The following is a 22,901-nucleotide window of genomic DNA, read 5'->3' as shown; positions in this document are numbered from 1 at the left end:
GCACAGAAGCTGCCACATCACTGCCAATAAGAGCAGCAAAGTTATTCTCACTTACTGGGGATACTATATGCCAGACTATCTCTGCTATAATCTCAATCTCTCTCTCTCTCTCTCTCTCTCTCTCTCTCTCTCTCTCTCTCTCTCTCTCTCTCTCTCTCTCTCTCCCCCTTCAATCATCACAATAATCTTACCAGGCAGGTACTCTTGTGCTCATGACACAGAGACCAGGCTGAGAAAGTGTGTTGTATGAAGACAAAGAGCTAGTACGTGAAGAATGACGGAAGAGACTAGAGAGCTCTAACCCCAAGCCCAGATACTTTCTGCACCATCACAATGCTCCTGAGGATTCTGAACAAGGATGGCTTCCTTTCCTTGCTTTGCCTTCTTGCTTTTCCTGTACTGAGGATTTTGAGTTTCCCCAGTGTGAACCTACTCATCATTAATGTCACAGATTGTATCACAAGTTCACTCAGATATACCACTGTCCCTCTGTTTAGGAAATCATGCCACAATTATTTGTCTATTGTTTCCCAGTACAACCTCTGACTGCAGTCTACTGTGGTTTCAAGCCCTGAAATTAGATGACACTGGTAAGCAGCACCCTTCTCTAGTTATGGAAATAATCTGGAAGGCTGTCTGGCTTTTGCACCCAGGTGGCCCTGTAATTCAGAATGCTCTGTTATCTCTGTGCACAGATTCCCCTACTTACAGAACATGAGTAACAATAGAATACAGCAGTGTTGGCTCTTCCTAGCGGAGCTCTTTGAATACACAGCCCTTCCAGAAGCTCTGACACTCATCCGTCACAGAGCCCGGCTCACTCGCCCTGCTCATGTCAAGCACAAACACCTATTCAGTCAGCTGAAGTAATCAATGAGAGCAACACCGAAACCAAAAGCACAGCATTCCAGGGAGCATCACCAAGCATCCAGCCTACTGCTGAGCTGAATTTATACGAAAGCTGACCAAATGTCTTGTTTTAAAAGGGCTCTCTGCCTGACCGGTGTGGCTCAATGGTTGACCATTGACCTATGAACCAGGAGGTCACGGTTTGATTCCCAGTCAGGGCACATGCCTGGGTTTCGGGCTTGATACCCAGTAGGGGGCGTGCAGGAGGCAGCCTAGCAATGATTCTCTCTCACTCTCCCTTCCTCTCTGAAATCAATAAAAATAAAAAATTATAAATAAAAAAAGAAAAAGAGCTCTCCTTTCTAAAGACTTTGTTTTAACATTCATCTTAATTTTTTTCATGAAAATACTATATGCAAACAGAATAAGGGTAATAATTAACAGTATATAAAAGTATTTGATAGAAAGCGAGTCTGTTAGCACAGGCCCAGTCTTGATCCCTGTAGGAACCCTCTGTCTGGAAATAACTGTGCACTCCCTGGACATCACATCATATCCACCTGCTCAGCAGAACATTCTGTCTTCCTCCCATTAATGGGCACTTAGACATTTTTTATACCTTGCCTTTTTTCTTTTAAATATCTTGAAAATCTTTCCGTATTGGAGAAAACAGTGGGGAACAATCTCTTTTCAAAAGGTCAACCTCTTTTGAAAACTGGAATGTATGTCACTAAAAAATATTAACTTCAGAGAAAATAGACCTGAGTCCTTAAACCATTTTGCTCATTATGAATGGATTCCAGCGGATACAGTGAAGAAAGGGAACATCACTGGGGACCCAGGAACAGACAAGCAAGAGTCCACAGGGATTTGGCCGCCTTCTTCCTTGATATAAGGATTGTATGTCTTATTTCCTTTTCCTGCTTTTCTTCACAGGAACAATAGGCATATTGACGTGTATGGAAGGCTTTAACAAAGGTCCCTTCTAAGTCACTTTCTGTGCCTCTCTAGATACTCAGTCTGTGCATCTAAAGTTACTATAGACAATGCTTTGTTGAGTTTTGTTCAATTGTTTAGCAGATGAATAAAATTCATTCACACATTCGCATTCACACATTCACACACACACACACCCTCCTACTGCTGCAAAAACTGGTTTCCAAAAACTTTAAACTTGCCATAAATGATGACTATAAAAGGTATGTAATACTTTTAACAATAAAGATAAAAATAATTTAAAAAATGTAAGAAAGGAATCAGCACATAGTAGCATTAGATTTATCACAGCAAGGCCTGAGATAACACTTAGGCACCCTGCAATTCTGCTTATGATCTGGACTGCAAATCTCTGCGGAAGGATTGCACTACTGGCTAAACAGCTGAAATGGCTGGAGATGGGTTGGGTGGGCTGCGGAGGGGCAGTAACAACGCACAACTTACCTTTCAGCAGAGGCTGCCAGGCCAGGTAGAGCCATGTGGCACACATGACACAATTAGAGAGAGTATAATAATCTCTAAAGAATATAAATTACTAAACATAATCTCCAGTGGATTGTACCACCTCTGACAATGGCCTGATGGATTTTCATCAATCCTTGAGAGCCTGTTTGGAATAGGCTTCCTTAACATTGACGGATACATGAAATTCAGTCCCTGAGGCCTAAAGAGCTGCCTGAAATCATGGTCAAATGAGAGGCATGAGTAAAGGGTGACTGGGAGAAACATGTTCGAGTGTTATGGTTTTGTTAGCAGAGAAAACATGTCAGATTTCAAATATTCCCAAATCAAAATTTACAAGGACAGAAGCTCTAACCTGCAGGTATATAGTTCGCAGGTGGGACTGCCTGGAGGGCTGCTGGTCCCACAGGCAGCTCCCTGTCGCCCACAGCATCCTCCAGTGTGATATGTAGGGACCTATTTATGTCGTGATGGTTAGCATAGGCATTGTTCCCTGTAGGTCAGTAATCCATATCTGCAAAGCCAAAGTTCTGCATTAAGTGCTAATTGGGAGCCTATTTCCATTACTTTAAGTGGCAGAAATTTTGACATGCTATGTGCCAACCCCTAACCCCAACCCCTCTGCCCCATGACGAAGTCCTCAAAATGTAATTATAACATAGTAACCTATTAATATATGTCACCAACTATCATTTTTACAACAATTCCCGTAAAAGCAAACAAATGTTTTGTGGTAAATTCATGTAAATGTTTTTGCATATAAACACAGAACTGAGCCTTACCTATATTCTATGATGCAAGGTATGAAAAATAAAGACATGTTTGGCTGGAAAAAAACCACTGTCTATTGGGAAGAGAAATGCTGCTGGATATTATTGAGAGTGATGCTGGGTGCAGATGGCACATAGGAAGAGTACAACCTGAGTGATTGGAATGGTGATTAAAGAGTAATTAGCAAAGGAAGAGCTTCCTGAGGCTGCAGATACATAGCAGCAGAAACGAATGGAATGTGGGTAAGGGAGTGCGATCAGGGAGTGCTTTGCAAGAGGACCAATAGCCTGAGAAAAGAAAGAGGAAAAGGAATGAACTTGGTAAATAAGAGGGTTCAGTAAATAGACTGACCAGATTTGATTAGAAGGAACAATAGGCATGTGAATTTGAGTCGGATAAGAAGAGATTAAGGTTCTGGACCTTACCTAATGCAGAAAGACAGCAAGCAACCACACAGAAGACTAAGGCAAAGTCAAATGACACAGTACACAGAACGTTCTCTGTTACAGGAAGACAGCATGCTAGAAGGGAAATATACTAAGTATATTAATAAATATTAGTGACAGTGGACATAACTTTCAAAACCTAGTTTCAAGGGTTATGTTTTTAATGTGAATAAAAATAAATCAAAGTCCTGACTGGGTAGCTAAGTTGGTTAGAGCATTGTCCTAATACACCAAGGTTGCAGGTTTGATCTTGTCAGGGTACATACAAGAAGCAACCAATGAATGCATAGTAAGTGGGACAATAAATTGATATCTCTCTCTCTCTCTCTAAAAATCAATCAATAAAAAAAAATCAAAGACTTTGAGAGCTGAAGGGGGCTTTCACAGTTGTCCCATTCAATAGTGAAATTTGATAAATGGTTGGTCCATACAGCTGGGCAAGTGGGACTAAGGCACTTCAACCCTAGACAGGCTATCCCCTCACACATTCTGGGCACACGCCATAGTGAAGTTTCATACTTATATTTCAATTAAGCAAGACTCTGTTAATAACAACAATGACAACTAAGCTTTACTGGCAGCTAACTTGGTTTAAGGACAATAACCTATGGTAAGTTGGTTTAAAATAGTAGTTTGTTTAATGCACACAAATTCCCTATGCTTGCCTAGTACTATTGCCACCTCTACATCACATTTAGCCTGGTGACAACATATGGTCTTCTAATAAATATCTGGGAAACAATAATCATTGTATGTAATGCCATGTTTAATGTTGTAGAGTTGGTGGTAACATTTATAACAAATCTTGGCAAAAAGAACATGGGCTAGATCATCATTCTAAACGTGATCTCATGTTTCAACTCCAAGAAAAGAATGAGAAGTTCACAAAGTAATCTCTATTTCTGTTCTGGATTGCCTTTGTGTTTTAGTTTTCCCATGTCTGTAATAAAGTATTGAGCTACAAAATAAAATAATCCTTGAAATAGAAACTAATTTGAGGAAGCAAGAGGAGACAAATAGTAGACAGTTGAATGTAAGCAAAAGGAAGTTTTGCAATTAAATTATATTCCCTTCTTCCCTGACCCCTAACTTCTCTCATATGAGGATTAGAAGTATTAAAACTTGGTTTACCTAATGTGACTCCCAATATCAGCACTGGATTATAATAAATTGAAGGCAAAGTTTGGTGATGGAACCAGCAGGAAGATATGTCTATTTGCGTGATGTCTTAAGGTTTTACTATCGTGACAACTAACAAAGATGTCATCGGCTTAAACACTAGAAGAGTTTATGTGAGACTGTCTCAGCACATCTGTAACTATACAAGAAAAGAAAATTAGGTCACCTACTTTCCAGTCCAATTTTCCAAATGTGAGTAGCTATTTCACTAGGCTGATGTGGGGCTGGGAACACTCTCGGGCATTCTCTCCTGTGCAGAGCTGACCCTCTTTAGGTTGAGTCTTAATTACATGCTACCACAAATGAATCTTGTTACATAACCTGTGTGATTCTTACAGTCAGACACGAAGATTCTCCAAACTCAGAACTGCCTTTCCTTACCTCAAGGTACATCAAGGAGAAGCAGCAGGAATAAAAAACCACAAGGATAATGAGACTGTGTGGTACACAGAAAGAAAGATCTTTCTTTAAAAACATTGGTGAATGAATAGGATAGGAACCTAGGTTTCAACTGGGCTGGAGTTACTTGTGAAGAACAGAAACTCAAATATTCTCAATGCTGGAGTGACATTTAAAAAAGAAAAGAAAAAAACAGACCCCATGTGGAACATAACCTGGCAGCTTGCTTTGATGATTTCTGGAATGTCTCTCTTTAAATCTTGACTCTGTTCCTGGGCTCATACACGTTGAGAAGCATGGGAAATAAAATACAACACAAAGTTCTAATCATTGGTAGAAGCAAGTGGACATAAGCAAAGGACAATCTCCTGCCTGAAAGCAGGACTCCAAGTAGGAAGACGGTGAAAAATAGATTCGCTCAACAGAAGCTGACAGGGAGGCATCTGTCTCTTATTGAAGAACTAGAATCCCTGGCAAGACTTCCCTGAGGGCGGCACTGGGCAGGAGCCTGGAGAGAGGAAAGGAAGGGAGCGAAGGACAGGGGAACTGGGTTTTGTTTACTATGTAAATCTGAGCCCCTGCTGGGGTTGTGATAACTTGATGCCTCTCCTGCTTGCTGGCTTGAATCAATCAGGGTAGGTAATGAACTACATAGTTTCATTCCCATGTTCATTTGACTATTGGGCAGGACAGGAAGAAGGTAGAATTCAGATGCACTGGTGCCCTGAAACTGGCCAGGCCATGGAGGAATCCGGGAAACCCCAGGAAAGCCCTGCTCAGAAAGGCTCTGGTGTCTGACATTTATTTACTGTCACCTCCTCTCAATAAGTTACACGTTGTTCTTTCACGTACACACCACCCAGTTATTTGTATGTGGGTCCAGGCAAGGGACTCTTTATAGTCACTCTTTGAGGAACATTCACTATATACATAGCAGCATGCTAAATGCTAGGGGGTATGAGGAAACAATCCCAACTTGCAGCCAAGATAAAATAATCGAGACTGAATGTACCCTCCTGTCTGAAACAACTAAAACACCAGCGAAAATAAATGAAGAAAAATGGCTCTCGAGTATATAAATGTCAGGCAATAAAGGACAGTGATTCCTGAGAGACAGAAAACAAACAACACGAACTCTACACTTTACTACCTGAAAAAAAATTTCTAGGTCACAATGCAGAGAGGGGGAAACAAAGAGAGCTTATTAACCTCTCTCAGTTGAAAATATGCAGCTGAAAATCCAGGGAAGCAAAGCCTGCTAGAATTTTTAGAGCGGACTATCAGGGAGGAGAAATCAGTAAAATGATAAAACTCTGGTGATTCTAACTCATGATTCAGTTAAGTACTGACTAATGTGCAAAGTTAAAGAAACTCCCCAATGGTAAGGAAAGAACCACCCGAAAGGTTAAACCAGCCATGGGCAAACTACGGCCGAAATGAATAAAACTAAAAAAAAAAAAAAAAAAAAAAAAAAAAAAAGACCGTACCCTTTTATGTAATGATGTTTACTTTGAATTTATATTTGTTCACACAAACACTCCATCCATGCTTTTGTTCCAGCCCTCCGGTCCAGTTTAAGAACCCACTGCGGGCCTTGAGTCAAAAAGTTTGCCCACCCCTGGGTTAAACCATGCCCAGAGCTCACATAGGGCTGAGAACAGTGGCTCCATCTCCCAAGTGTCAGAATGGAACACCACTGAATTCACAAAGCATTGTTTAGAGCAGCGGTCGCCAAAGGATGGTCCATGGGGTCCGAAAGGCTGGCGACCACTAGTTTAGAATACTAAGAAGGATCTTGCTTCAGTAGTAGAGAAAAATCCATCATAGGCTAAACACCATAGCTTGGGTCCTGACTATCAAAGCCTAAAGGCAAGACCTGAATGGGTAAAACTGTTTCAAGTAACTTGACCATGTCACAGGACAAGCAGAAGAACATTTTTTTTTTTTGGAATACATAAATACATAGAAAAAAGCCACACTATATGGCAATGAATAAAAAAAAAAAAACATTACCAGGAATACAAAGAAGGAGGAAAATACAACTTATAATGAGAAAAATCAATCAAAAGAGCAAACTGATCCAAAAATAATGAAGATGGAAGAATTGGTAAAAAACAACAACAACAACACAAAAACAAACAAACAAACAAAAACTATGAAAGAGCAAACTCATACAGATAAATCCTACAATGTGTGAATGTGTGAGATGAAAAAATGCCCTGGATGAGATTAATGACTACTTAGGCAGAGAAGAAGAAAAGATGAATAAACTTGAAGACAAGGCAACAGAAATGCTCCAAACTGAAACATTAGGAAAAAAGAAAAAAGTCAACAGAATATCAGTGACAATCAGTGAATCAAGTGGCCAAATGGACATGCACAGGTAATTCCTGAAGAAGAGTGACAGGGAGAGGTTGAATAAAATGTTTAAAAAAGAATAACCAGAAAAGTTCTTAATTTGTTGAAAATTGAAACTGATTTACAAGTTTAATGAACCCTAAGCACAAAACTAAACAAAAAACCACTTCATAATCAAATTATTTAAAACTAGTGATGAAGAGGGTATTTAAAAAACACAATCAGAGACAAAAGATACAATACAGGCAGAGGAACACAGATAAGAAAAACATATTTTTTGTCTAAGATGATGCAAGATAATATGATCATCTCAATAGATGAGAGAAAAACAAATATTTGACAAGACCAACATACATGCTTAATAAAAAGTTGCAACAAAGTAGGAATAGAAAGAAACCTCTTCAATCTGATAAAGGACATCTGCAAAAAACCTAAAGCTAGCATCATCCTTATTTGTCAAACAGTGAATGCTTTCCCCTAAGATTAAGACCAAGACAAAGATGTCCACTCTCACCACTTCTATTCAATATTATGCTGGAGGCACAGCCAGCATGGCTCAGTGGTTGAGTGTCAACCTATTGTTGTAACGTACCCTGCGAATCACAGAAGGACGCCTCAAGAAGTCGAATTAAACAGTCACATTTATTGCAATCCGGGACTATGAGGGGCCATTCCCAAATCTCATAGCCATAAGATGGTGGCAAAACCAGACTTATATAGGCAAAAATCACAAAGGTATTGATTACATCCCAGGGTTTGGAATGTGGCACCTGGCTCCCAAAAAAGCAGATTACAGAAGCAGAATTAAGCATGTTAATTACAGTTTCGGGTCTCGGGGTCACTGAATTGACAGAAATACATTATCTAGAGTCCTTGGGTAACCTGGGTTAAACTTAGGCATGTTATCTAAATTACAGTTTTGGGTCTCCGGATCACTGAGTTGATAGAAACACATTATCTAGAGCCCTCAGGTTTCCCGACCACTGAGTTGTCAGAACAATTTAGAGTAACTGTGCTGTCCTGGTCTCGGGACCACTGAGTCAGCTGGAACGCACCACCTGTGGCCACTAAAACAATTTAGGGTAATTGTGCTGTCCTGTTTCCCAGGTACAGAAGAATGTGCTTCGATAACCAGTAAGATCACAATCAATGGGAGAGTCATTCAATCAGTAAGGCCTTCAATCAAATGGGATGACTTATACAATTTAGAAAATCAAAGTAACTTTTATATTGTTAAGCCAAACAACACGGTTAGAGTTAAACTACAGTTTCCACCTGAAATGGTTGCTACCATACTTCACTATGAACCAGGAGGTCACAGTTCAATACCCGGTCAGGGCATATGCCCAGGTTGTGAGCTTGATCCCCAGTGGAGGGCGTGCAGGAGGCAACTGATCAATGGTTCTCTCTCAATGATGTTTCCATCTCTCCCTCCCTCTCCCTTCCTCTCTGAAATCAATAAAAAAAATATTGTATTGGATATTCTAGCCAGTGCAACAGAGCAATAAAAATAAATTAAAAGACTACATGATGGAAGGAAGAAGAAAAACTATTCAGAGATGACATAATCATTTAAATAGGAGTCTACAAAAAAGCTATAGGAACAAGTTGATTTTAACAAGTTTGCAAGATATAAGATCAACATACAAAAGATCAATTGTATTCTGTATACTAGTAATGAATAACTACAATTTTAAATTAAAATATCATTTACAATAGCATAAAAGTATTAAATAGTTATAAATCTGCCAAAAGATATGCAAGACCTGTACATTTCCAATTATGAAACATTGGTTAGAGAAATTAAAGACTATTAAATCAAGGTAGAATGCACCGTGTTTACAGATTGGAAGACTCAAGATTACAAAACATGCCAATTTCTCCAAACTGATTTGTAAATTCAACATAATCCCATTCAAATACTCAGTAAGCATTCAGAGTATACTAAAAGGCAGATTCTAAAACTCATATGGGAATGCAAGGACTCTAGATCAGCCGTGGGCAAACTACGGCCCGCGGGCCGAATCCGGCCCGTTTGAAATGAATAAAACTAAAAAAAAAAGACCGTACCCTTTTATGTAATGATGTTTACTTTGAATTTATATTAGTTCACACAAACACTCCATCCATGCTTTTGTTCCGGCCCTCCGGTCCAGTTTAAGAACCCATTGTGGCCCTCGAGTCAAAAAGTTTGCCCACCCCTGCTCTAGATAGACTAGCTAGCTAACTGTGAAAGAAAAAGTTGAAAGAGTTATCAAATCTGGCTTCAAGTCTTATTATGAAATTACAGTAATCAAGACAGTGTATTATTGGCATCAAGAAAGGAACACTCTAGTAATACGCATACATGGTCAACTGATTGTCAACAAAGTCGCAAAGACAATTCTTTTCCACAATGGTGCTGAAACAATTGGATAGGTATATAAGAACATTTATCTATCCCTGGAACCACATACAAAAATTAACTAAAAATTGATCAAAGGCATAAAATTATAAAACTTCAAGAAGAAAACACAGAAAAAAATCTTTGTGACCAGGGGATAAACCCAAGATTTCTTTGGACTTCATCAAAATTATGTACTTCTGCTCTTCGAAAGAAACTATTAAGAGAATGAGAAGACAAGCCAAAGAATGAGATAAAATATTTGAAAATCACATATCTGATAAAGTTCTCTATCCAGAATATATTTTTAAACACTCTCAAAACTCAACTGTCATAAAAAAAATAAAAAGTGAACAAAATGCTTGAACAGATACTTCACCAAATAAGACATATGGATGGCAAATAAGTACATGAAAAGATGCTCAATATTATTAGTTATTAGAGAAATGCAATTAAAGCCACTGTAAGATACTAGTACACACCCATTAAAATGCATAAATTTAAAGATGTACAGCTGGAACTCTCATACAGGGCTGTTGGCAATGTAATACAGTACAACTTTGGAAAATAGATTGGCAAGTTTGTTTTTTTAGTTAAACATACACCCACCCTTGGATCCAGCCTTTCCAATCTCAGTTATTTACCTACCTAAGGCAAAAGGAAACAATGTCCATTTAAGGATTTATTCATAGCAGCTTTATTTGTTGTAATCAGAAACAACAAAATTGGGAACAAACAAAATGTCAACATATGAATGGATCATCAAATTATGGTATATCCATACCCTGGAATACCATTCAGCAATAAAAAGAAACGAACTACTGGCACTAACAACAACATAAAGGAATCTGCATAGTTATGCTCACTAAAAACCACCACATCCCCCCTGCCCCCATCAAAACAAAAAAAAGGGGGAAAAAGGAGTACAAACTCTACATTTCTATTTATATGAAATTTAAGAAAATGCAAACTAATCTATGGTGACAAAAATCAGATCAGTGGTTGCCTGGGGATGGAAGGGAGAAAAAGGGAAGGGACTACGGGGGAGGGGGGGCTGGGGGGGAGGGGGTTTACAAGAAGGTATAGAGAAACTTTCAGGGATGCTGGAGATGTTCGCTATCTTTACTACAGTAATGGCTTCTTAACAAAATTTATCACATGGGATACTTTAAAAACAGTATGTTAATTACACCTCAAAGGCAATTAAAATTTAGCATAAAATGTAACTACAAAGTATAAACTCTTGTTCTAGGGTACTGTTTCTAAAACTTCAATGAAGTCGATGTCCTCTTTTAAACATACAATCCTCATGCCTTCCATAAATGTTGTTTAAAATTTCAGAAGTAACTAAGTATTCTGACAGGAACAAAACCAACATAACTGAACATGCTTTTTTAAACTGCAAATTCTCCTACAGTCACTTTGATGGGGTCCAGTCCCTTTGAGAAGATGATTTTAAGTTTTATTTTTAAATACTGCCAATTAGGCCTTGGAGGATATAAAGCAAATACTACGAAGAAGGAAGTAAGAAAGGAGCAAAATTAACATCTAACAACATACAAGTAAACTTCAAAGAATAACCTCAAATGTGGTCTGAAGGTTAAGTTTTGGCCTTTATTCTAAATTTGAATCAAAAGCTGCGGTGCTTGCTTAGACAGTTGTTTGTTCATTTTTCACCTGCCTGTTTTCCTCTCACCCTTGATTACTCTGTTTATCCCTCCAGCCACATTAAATTCACAATTTCAGGCTGCTAGCTGGCCTCACATTGAGTCAGCAGAGCTTTGTGACCTGCCAGACAACCAATTCCTGAGTGGAATTACTGCCACCTACGCCACCGCCACCATCCCTGTTTTCTGGCGTTTTCCCTCCCCTGGCTCACACTTCCAGACTCTGTAAGGCTCTGGTGTGCCCCAAATGAGCAATTCTAGTCCAATAGTAGGACATTTAAAGTGGCATACATCTTTTCTAGGAGGCCACCACCATCCTTACCTCCATTAACACACAATGACTACAAAGGCTGCAACTATTCCTGAAAATATCTAACCAATTGTCATGTTTAAAGTGAAAAACAATCAGAATGTAAAATGATATTCATAAAAGAATTGCAACCACATAAAAACACTGACAGATGAACAAAAATCAGAAGGACGTGTGTAAAAATGAAAATAAAGTAGTTAGGTTTCTCCCCCCCACACACACTCTTTTCATTATCTTTACTGATGTTATATGGTCTTTATGGGGGGCGGGGGGACCCAGTTTATTGACAGCTGCTAGCTGGAAGGCTTTTTCATTCTCTCCAGCTGAAATGAATCTGAGGCTTCTATTCATCTGGGGAAAAAGAAAAAAATAACAAATATATTTTGCTCCTGTGGTGGGCGTTATAACTGTGGTGGATTTGTTTGACTGCCAATTACTGGTAACAGTTATCTGATTGTTACACATTTTATAAATGTGTCTAGTAGTGTTCTGTCTGGAAATGTACATGGTTTAGGGGAAAAAACTATCATAACTCTACCTCCCTTCCCACAAGATGAGAAACCTGACCCTGGTTTATTTAGTGATATGGCCCACACCATTCTACAAGCACAGGGTATGTTATGACCACTCCCAGGAAGGTCTGGTCAGAATACTGTCTCCAGGGAATAACGCTACTGTGGCAAATCATCTAAGAGAGGAAACAAGCTTTTGTTGGGTTTATTCTGAAGGTCAGAGAACAGACCCCCCCCAACATATGCCATATTGTTATATTGATGATCTTGAGCTGCAGATGCTTGAAAAACAGCAAATGCAAGGAGAGGCTTTCACTGAAGTCTCCTGATCTGCCTAAAATCGGACCCCGCAAAAGGAGCTCAAATGTTATAGTTCCTCTCCGCGGGAGAAGTGTCATCAGCCAGCGAAGACTGACTCCTGCTGACTCCTATCACAGAACAGAATAGAAGTTGACATCACACCCAAACGTTGTTACAAACTATCTCCGCGCGCTCCCACCTCCCTCCTCCCCCCACCCCCCGCATTCATCTTTTCTAAAAATCATTTACTCTCTTCTAAGAGGCCTACATCTCCCGTCCCCTTTCCCTAGTAAGAAGATATTTAAGTCTGGATTCTAAGCCACCTTGGGGAATTAATTCACTTTTCCTTGGGATCTCCCACATGTACAAGAGATACACATGTTAATGAACTTTTTTCTCTTGGTAATCTTTCATTACAAGGGCCTCTGCTAAGAACTCAGAAGGGTAGAAGAAAACTACTTTTCCTCCTCCATAATTCTATCTCAGGAAATCAAGTCCTGGGCTGAACAGTGAGGTTGGCTCAAGTGTCAAGCAGTCCCGGCTGAGGGGAGGGAAGCTTCTAGGGGGAAATCAATGATATTGGCATCAGAGTAGGACAGAGGGCACATGCATGGTTGCTGGTCAGAGTTTAAAGTGGTCCAACATTTTTCGAGGATGATTTGGTAAAATCGATAGAAATGTTCAAGGTATATCCAAGAGCCTTCTTCTAGGAATCGCATCTGCTAAGATAAAGCACAAGCGCATAGCTCAAGCGCACAAGCCCTGGTCAGAACCCAGGATGCTACTGCGGGCTCCCCTTCCACAACAGGAAAACCTGGGCACAACCTGCATTTTTAGGACAAGGTGGTATCCTATCTAATAAAAGACAAAAAGGGTAATTAACCATACCTCCGCTACGCTTCCCATTGGCTAATCAGCAAGATATGCAAATTAACTGCCAACATAGATGGAGGCTGGCAGCCACCCAGCTGAAGCGAGCAGAAGGTTTGCTTGCTCCAGTGATGGAGGAAGCCAAGGTTCCCCGCCTGCCTCAGCCCGGCTCAAAGTTCCAAAAACAACAGCTCCAAAAGCAACAAAGTTTCAATTATAGAAGCTAAACAAATCCCAGATACCTGCTTTCAGCCAGCCGTGGCCTCACAGCTGGGAACACCAGTGAAGGCAACAGAGTTTCAATTATAGAAGGTAAATAAATCCCAGAATAAAAAAAAGAAGAAGAAGAAAAGGAGAGGCTGGGAGCTTCAGTCGCAGGCCAGCCTGAAAACAGCCCTCAGCCCTTAACCCAGACTGGCCAGGCACCTCAGTGGGGACCCCCACCCTGAAGGGGGTGTGACCAGCTGCAAACAGCCATCAGCCCCTCACCCAGGCTAGTCAGGCACCCAAGCGGGACCCCCCCCCCCCCGATCCGGGACACCCTTCAGGGTAAACCAGCCGGCCCCCACCTGTGCACCAGGCCTCTATCCTATATAGTAAAAGGATAATATGCAAACTGACCCTAACAGCAGAAAGACTGGGAATGACTGGTCACTATGACACACACTGACCACCATAGGGCATACGCTCAATGCAGGAGCTGCCCTCTGGTGGTCAGTGCGCTCCCACATGGAGGAGCTCTGCTCAGCCACAAGCCAGGCTGATGGCTGCCAGTACAGCAGTGGTGGTGGGAGCTCTCCTGCCTCCTCAGCAGCGCTAAGGATGTCTGACTGCAGTTTAGGCCTGCTCCCCCCTGGCAAGTGGACACCCCCCAAGGCCTGCCGGGCTGCCAGAGGGATGTCTGACTGCCATCTTAGGCCCAATCCCCCCAGGAAGCAGGCCTAAGCCAGCAGGTGGTCATCCCCTGAGGGGTCCCAGACTGCGAGAGGGCACAGGCTGGGCTGAGGGACACACCCCCCCCCAGTGCACAAATTTCTGTGCACCGGGCCTCTAGTCTACATAATAAAAGCATAATATGCTAATTAGACCAGACGACCTTCCAGAGGAAGCCGGGGCTGCAGGGAAGCCCAGGTCCCAGGTGCCAGAGGGAAGCTGGCGCCGGCAGCCAGGGGAAAGCCAGCCTACTCTTGCATGAATTTTGTGCATCAGGCCTCTAGTAAATATATAACATCAAAGACCGGATTATCATGCAGCGGTTAAAACAAAATACAGCGAGTTGAAAACAATGTTTGTAATTTTTTAAGTGAAATATACATCACTCATGGACACATACTACTTAGACATAGACATAGAAGAAAGTATATGCATAAAATTGTTTTTTAAATATATTTTATTGATTTTTTACAGAGAGGAAGGGAGAGGGATAGAGAGTTAGAAACATCAATGAGAGAGAAACATCGATCAGCTGCCTCCTGCATACTCCCTACTGGGGATGTGCCTGCAACCAAGGTACATGCCCTTGACCGGAATAGAACCTGGGACCCTTCAGTCCGCAGACTGACGCTTCATCCACTGAGCCAAACCGGCCAGGGCTATGCATAAAATTTTTAATCAGAGCTTCCAGGGAGGGATTACTGTGATGCTGAAGAAAATTTTAACTTTAACATTCACATACTTCCATACTATAGTGAAATTCTAAGTGAAAAGACAAGATTAAATAAATTTAAAATAAATAGAACAGGGTATTGATATGGAGAACCAATGGTACAAATAATAGGACATAATCAAATTAAGAAAATGAATTTGGTAGTACAGGTGTTGGTAGTAAGAAATTTCTATGAAGGAGAATGTATAATGTTTTTCTTTTTTTTTTTATTGCTTAAAGTATTACAAAGGGTATTACATATGTATCCATTTTATCCCCCCGCCCTAGACAGTCCCCTAGCCTCCCCTATCCCCCCCGTGTCTTATGTCCATTGGTTATGCTTATATGCATGCATACAAGTCCTTTAGTTGATCTCTTACCCCCCTTATAATGCTTTTCTGAAAAAAAAAAAAAAAAAAAAAGCACATGTTAAATGATTTTCTCTCTCCTTCCCTGCTAACAGCCACAATCCAAGTTTCTGGGTAAATGCAGCCAAGGTAGCAGGCAGAACAGAACACTGAACAACGAACAAAGGGGTCCTATGGGGAAGAGGAGTTTCAACATTAAGTTATGCCTTTAAGACCTAAAGAGAGCTATGGTGAAAAAAATGTTCTAGCTCCTTTTCAGATTAAAATAGGCTATGCTAATTCTGAACAATGCCAGCAGGCTGACTTCCCAGCCGCCCCACAGTCTAGTCTGGGGCGCTACCAGTCTGCAGGGTGCAGCCCGTCCATCCGCCTACAAGGATGGCTGACACCGGCTTGAGGGGAGTCTTGGGGACCAGCCTGTAGCCATCACTGCCTCCTGGGTGGGACAAGGAGGAGATGTGGTGCCTTTACGAATGGCTTCAGATCTCAAACCACAGCCGCCCACATCACCATCTGTTTCATGCCATGTGGACCCTAAAAGAAAAATCCGGTTTGGTCCTAAAAATACTATTTTGCCTCACAAGGAACGAGACGTCTCCTTGGGCTCTGACTCCCGGGCCTCTGTTTTACATAACATTAATTAGAGATGCTAATTCTGTGCTGGAACGGTACAGCGGCCACACCCTCGAATATGAAATTGTAAACCTTACAATTCTGCCAAAATGTGTCATTTTATCCAAGCGTAGCAGTTTTAAATTGCTTATGGCCCAAGCCTCCCTGACCATGAGTTCTAACTTGACTGGAGTCATAAGCTTGGACTGGAGTCAATCTTGCTCTTCCTTTGACTCACGGACCCCTCTTATTTAATAAGAAACCTACCATTTAATAATGAAATGTTCACGTTTGACTTTGCAGGAAATAAAAATCCCCAAAATTGTTACTGAGATCTCAGGACAGATGTTAGAAACTGTTTCCTATCAATGCAATGTTACTCAGCCCAAAATGCACCTTCCATCGCCTACTTGTGACACTGGATTATTTCTCTCTTGCCAGCTGGCAAGATTTTAAGTTTAGTCAATAGGTGGTGCTGAAGGAACCTTGGTGGAGGAAGGATCTTAGCTTGATCCAGGGCACTGGATCCTCTCCGCCCCCCCCCCACCGCCCCCCCCCCCCCTGCAGTGCACCAGCCATCCCACCCAGGGGGCCTTGCCCTCCAGCTTTCTAGCCCTAGCCCAGAAGCTCCCTGCCTGCCTGCCTGCCAGAAGCAAGAGGGGATTTCCTGCTTGCAGTGCCCTGCCTGCCAGCCTAGGCTCTCTGCTACCCTAGAGGGAGGACCCAACTCCTAGTCTTGATTAGCAGTTCCCTGCCACTAGCCCCTGTTCTGCACTGTGGACCTGCGCTGGCCCAGGACAACCCAAAGAGCTTCCCGGCCAATCACACCTTTCCAAGTGTGTTCCCTTCTTGGGTTCTGTCCCTTCAGCCTTAGGATATACTTTAGAACAGTGGTCACCAACCTTTTGGACCTCGAGAACCACCAGTGGTCTGTGGACCACCGGTTGGTGACTGCTGATCCAAAGGTTTCCTTAAACTAGCGGTCGCCAACCTTTTGGAAAACATCACGGACCACCAGTGGTCCGTGGACCACTGGTTGGCGACCACTGCTTTAGAATTCTCTTTTATACCTTCTTAGTAGCAAATATCTTGCAAATAGCTAATAACTCTCTCTATTAAATCATCACTGTTTAAATTACAGGGTAGTTTGTAACTCCAGACTGGACCCTAACTGGTAGCCATCCATTGAAGAAGGTAGCAGCTTTAAACCTCATGTTGGCTCTCAATGTAGTTCATTAATTTCATCATTCATTTCCCACAGTCAGTCCAGCACACTGCTGAACAGTTTATTTCAGACTTTCTCTTGTATCTTTTAAGCTTCAATTCAACCAGCTTAACAGCAACTAACTACCAGAAGATGACATAAACTAATATTCATTAAGGAAAAGAGCTTTCTTCAAAATCCAAAATTTTAAATTTTTTGATTTACCCTCATGTTGATCTTGCTCACATTCTTTTCAGGTTAAAAGAAAAAGTCAGAACTGCCCATCACTAAAACACCTCCTCCAAACTTAATATATAACACAGGTATTCTTTATTTTAGATTTTATAGGTCAGTAATTTCCTTATAGTTATTGCCTTATCGTTTCTTTCTCTCAACAGACTAAAGCTGGAGATCAATTTGGAGACTTTACAACAATATTGAGTCTACTAGTTGATGAACATGGTATATCTCCCCATTTATGGTTCTCATACTATATGCCTTGGAGTTGTATAAGCTCTTGGAGGCAGATCAGGGCTATTGTGGGGGATGGAAAGGGAGGTCAAGCAGGTGGAATTTAGGGTCTCAGGATTATAGGTGAAATTTATGTAAAAAATACATTAGTAATATTTTTTTTGAAAACTATGGAAACTGTAGCCTCCTTCTATAGGTGAAAAAGTGAATCCTGCTTAAGCATGTCCAATTACAAACAAAGACAAGTCTAGAAGTCAAGTCTTCCAACAAGCAGTCCAGAATGAGCTTTCATTCCAGAATTTATGTAAAAATACCTTTGACATACTTTTTACATTTACTATCTGTCATGACATAAAGTCATAAATTCCATAAATTTATCACAGATGGTTATATCACTTGCACTGGATTTAAACACAGTGTAATGCTAAGAGAAAGTGCTTTGAAGACAATAATTGGGTTTAAGCTATGCTGGCTCCAGTTACAGGCAAGATTTGTGTATTATTTTAATGGAGGCAGTATGGAGCATTCAGGTCTACCAATGCTGTTCTTCAAACCCTGCTAGGAGGTGAATTCACAAATTACTGAAACATATCCTAATCTCCCCCCCTCCCCCGGGTTCAGTGGAATTAATACTAATATTCTAATTAAAGTACAGAGTGGATGCTCGCTTCAGCAGCATACATACTAAAAATGGAACGATACAGAGAAGATTAGCATGGCCCCTGTGCCAGGATGACATGCAAATTTGTGAAGAGTTCCATATTTTCTTATGTAATACCTTAATCAATAAAGAAAAAAAAAGAATTCACACCTTGAAAAAAAAATAGAAAGTATAAGAATATATTCTGCTGGTCAAATACATGTAAGTTATCAGGTCCCCAAAGACATGAAAAGTCTATAAAGTAATAGACTTTTCTATTTCTTTTAAAGTAATGTGTGAACTAGCTTTACTTGAAGACATTCTGCAGGAGATATTCTAGTGTTCTAAACTGGAAAGCCTGGATGACATCCAGGATGGACATCCCTTTCCCTGGTTTGCTCCCAAAGGTCTACACCATTATAATTTAAAATAAGAAATAGAGCTCATTCAGTTAACAATGTAGTTAAGTTAATGATTAGAATTTATATTCATAAGGTTTAACTACATTGAAGCTTATGAATGCTGAAGAAGCTCACTTTCTACCATCAAAGTATCACTGGAAAGTGCTATTAACATAAAGGCAAAGGAGATGTGTTGCCCATTTTACCTGTGTGCTGTTAATTCCATGATACTGAATCTTTTACAGGACTGCAGACTAGCATCTTACTTATATTAATTTCAAATCAATGACTCACAAATCCATTGACTATAAAAGTTTAGCAGTAATACATCTTCGTAAAGCTTGGTTTGGGGGAAAGGGAAAGAAAAACATGATGTTCTCCCATGTGTGAAGGATAACATTTGGAGCACTTGAGACTTGCTTTACAGAGCAACACTTGATCGGTTTTTCTTAATATTCCATGTGTGTTTTGAAAATGCTACTTTTTCTCCAAATTCCATAAAAATCTCCTTTAAAATGATAAAATTAAAATAAAGTACAGAGTGGAAGGGTAAAAAGAAAGTCTCTTTTTATATTTACATTTTTTAAAGAGAAGAAAGGAGGAAAAAAAAAAGCAGAGTGACTACTGAAGGTACCTTCATGTTATGTTTTCATTATTAGTTTTATTTCTACAGCAGGTTATGCTGAGACACATGGTGAATAAAATCTCATTTGCTTTCTTCTTTATTTTCTGAGTGAATTTTTTATCTTCTCATCTGAAATGACAGGCTGGTATTATCAAAGCTGTGTCTCCTGAGATTCGGTAGCGGACCTGAATTTTCTTTTTTCATTATTTTTGGTAGAACACACAGACCGTAGGGGTAAGCTATCAGCACCCATATATCTCCAAATTCTTACTAGGTTCCCTTAAGGGGCAAAAAAGATAATTAACCTGTCATCCTAGACAGTGTACCATTCCTTCTCAATGTTTAAAATTTTTATCATAAAGAGATGAACCAGAACAAAGAAAAGGAAGCTTTTCTAACCAAAGCCACTGAAGAGCATAAAGGCAAATACTGAGTTCTCAGAAATTCTAAGACTAAAAACCAAAACCAAAACAATACACTCAAAACATAGTACTTTTACTTGTACTTGCTTTCTTCATTTAGTTACATATTTCTGAAAACTGATCTCCCATTTGACAGCCTTGCTCCTATAAACATTATTCTAATGAAGACCAAAGAAATATAAATAAAATATTTGAGATTGATTTTCTTTAATCCTCACCTGAGGATATTTTTTCCACTGCTTTTTTGAGAGAGTGGAAGGAAGAGGGGAGGGGGAGGGGGAGGGGGAGAGAAAGAGGGAGGGGGAGGGGGAGAGGGAGAGGGAGAAACATCTATGTGAGAGAGACACATTGATTGGTTGCCTCCCACAAGAACCCTGAGCCCCGACTGGGCCGGGGACCAAACCTGCAACTCAGTTAGGTGCCCTTGACTAGGAATGGAACCCATGACCCTTTGGTGAGCAGGCCGATGCTCTAATCACTTAGCAGCACTGGCTGGGCTCGCACTGATTTTTACATGTGCCATTCTCTTAGTTTATATGTTCATCTTAGTTAATATGTTGAGTTTCCTGAAGCACAAGGAAGCATTCTGAATCAGTCCCTTCGCAAGCTCCTCTTCTGGCATTGTCTCTTAATGTGAAGACCTCATTTAAAATGTCTCCTTCGTTAAGGGTTGGAGAAAGACCCTCTGAAAATGAAATCTGGTCTTTGTCTTCTTCTCCTTCCTAAAACATGTCCTGAATATTATCACACAACAGCCTGGCATATGTGGGAGGAAAAAAGTCACAGTGCTCATCTCTGTCACTGGAGACCACCTTGATGAACTGCTTACACCAATGCCAATCTCAGCATCTTCTGTACCTGCAGGAGAGGCCACGTCCTTCTCATACTGTCTTGGATTCTATCCCAGTGCTATAAACAGAAGGCTTGGCCTCTCAGGCGTGGCTGACATCAGTGGAAATAACCTGGAATAAGTGGGCACATCAGCAAAAATAAAGCACAGCTGTTTGGAGGGCGGGATCACATGAGATGACACAGGAAAATACTGAGCAGTGACATGGAAGTAGCCAATAGTAGGCATATTTGTCGTTCTTTTTACATTAACATAGATAGGGCTTTGAACACTGAATTAAAAGTATAGACTAGATTCCTGGCATTTGTCAAGCTCAGTTCTTGGGCTTCAGGACTACCCATGGAGGGTGAGTCAAGGCTGGAGGAATTGAGAGTTCTGCTGTGTATCATTCAGCTCTCTAACTTTCTGAGCAAGCTGTTGGTTTAAAAAGAGAAAAAAAAATAAGAAAGAAAAAAGACCAACTTGCGTCTTGTAGCATTTTCATGAATAAAATCATTACTTAAAAAAAACAGAAGACAACGAAACATATATACCAGAGAAAAAAATGCTAAGCCCTGGCTGGGAGCTCAGCTGGTTAGAGTGACATCTGTACACCAAAAGATTGTGGATTTGATCCCTGCTGGGGCATGTACAGGAGTAACCAATCAATATTTCTATCTCACATCAATGTCTCTATCTCCCCCCCTCTCTCTTTCTCTCTCTCTGTCTCTTTTCCCCACTGTCTCTTTCTCCCCCTTCCTCTCTCTCTAAAAATCAATTTAAAAACACATACACATATCTTTGGGTGACGATTAAAAAAAAGCTAAGTGGTGGCTGAGACAGAATAGTTTACTAGTAAATAATAATTCAATATCCATAAGTCAGAAAATACCTGTTGTAACATACAGACCATTCTTTATCTTAACACTCAAAAGTTAAAGGTTCACTGGTCTATTAAAGTCACTGAGTTTAGCCCTAGCTGGTTTGGCTCAGTGGATAGAGCGTCGGCCTGCTGAATGAAGAGTCCCAGGTTCAATTCCAGTCAAGGGCACATGCCTGGGTCACAGGCTCGATCCCCAGTAAGGGGGCATGCAGAAGGCAGCTAATCAATGATTCTCTTTCATCACTGATGTTTCTATCTCTCCCTCTCCCTTCCTCTCTGAAATCAATAAAAATACATTTAAAAAAATAAAGTCCCTGGGTTTATATGATGGACAGTATAGTATAGCGCCTCTTACCTTTTTTGAAATAATGTTGGTACAGGTCTGTTCAAATAAATGAGTGCTCCCATTTTAACCAATTCATGCCACATTAAATATACAGGAAGAAGAAGGATCATCAGCAATGCCCCCAACCCTGTTCCCTGCTCCCAAAGTAATGATTATAGGTTTTTGATGCCTCAACTTGATCTTGATACTGTACTGGTAGCACTTGGCTTGAGGATCTTTGCACTGCCCTGCCTAGCACAGCTTTCATTCGGTTGCCAGGCAATAAATATTTTTACTGCCTAAGTGTCTATTTCCTTCCACAAAGTGGCTCACTGACAGAACTAAGACATAATTCCTGAAAGGGGAAATCTTCCTATTGACACAGAAGAAGAGAATGGCCTTTTTGGACAGTATTCCACTTTGATTCATCTACAGCATCATCCCTCCACCCCCTAATAGACTTTATTTTATAGAGCAGTTTCAGGTTCACAGCAAAACTGAGCAGAAGGTACATAGATTTCCCATATAATAGCATCTTTTCCTGTTACCAAAAAATTGAGCTTAATGTTGGAAAAGATATACTGACACTGTATTACTTTTGTTTAAAAACCTTTTTGCTAGATAGAAGATTATAATTTCACTAAAGTTAATGCCTTTTCCATTTTGTATCCAATTAGACATCATGGTATCAGGAAGCTCACAGTTATGAGAAGGAGCCTCTCTATACACTATCTAATTATTTGTCTAAGCATATTTTTCATTATGAGGAAGAAAATTAATAAGGAATTGGCAATTTGATTAAGTTCCCTATGGTTTAGATTCTGGATTTTCAGAGTGGCACATCCGACCAGTACTAAGTATTACGAAGAAAACTCAATGAAAATTGTGCCAAACTTCATCAAAGTAGACATTCCCTGAAGCCCACTGCTGGGCGTATCCTAGGCACCCACAACTGCTGTACGAACTGAATCACA

The 22,901-nt window shown here is 40.5% G+C and overlaps 1 protein-coding gene and 1 non-coding gene across 3 annotated transcripts in view; one reads left to right on the top strand and one right to left on the bottom strand.

Annotated features, from left to right (window-relative positions):
* The window catches only part of CDK14 (cyclin dependent kinase 14), a 532,130-nt gene that overhangs the window by 159,577 nt on the left and 349,652 nt on the right, over positions 1 to 22,901 (bottom strand). The window lies entirely within an intron of this gene.
* Positions 18,463 to 18,569, top strand: LOC132211665 (U6 spliceosomal RNA). Its single transcript, XR_009447550.1, has one exon. It is a non-coding gene; the product is annotated as a U6 spliceosomal RNA (small nuclear RNA).

Source organism: Myotis daubentonii, chromosome 10, assembly GCF_963259705.1.
Source record: "Myotis daubentonii chromosome 10, mMyoDau2.1, whole genome shotgun sequence".
Taxonomy (NCBI): Eukaryota; Metazoa; Chordata; class Mammalia; order Chiroptera; family Vespertilionidae; genus Myotis; species Myotis daubentonii.
The sequence above is the reverse complement of the archived record's forward strand: the minus strand, read 5'-3'. Positions and strand labels throughout refer to the sequence as shown.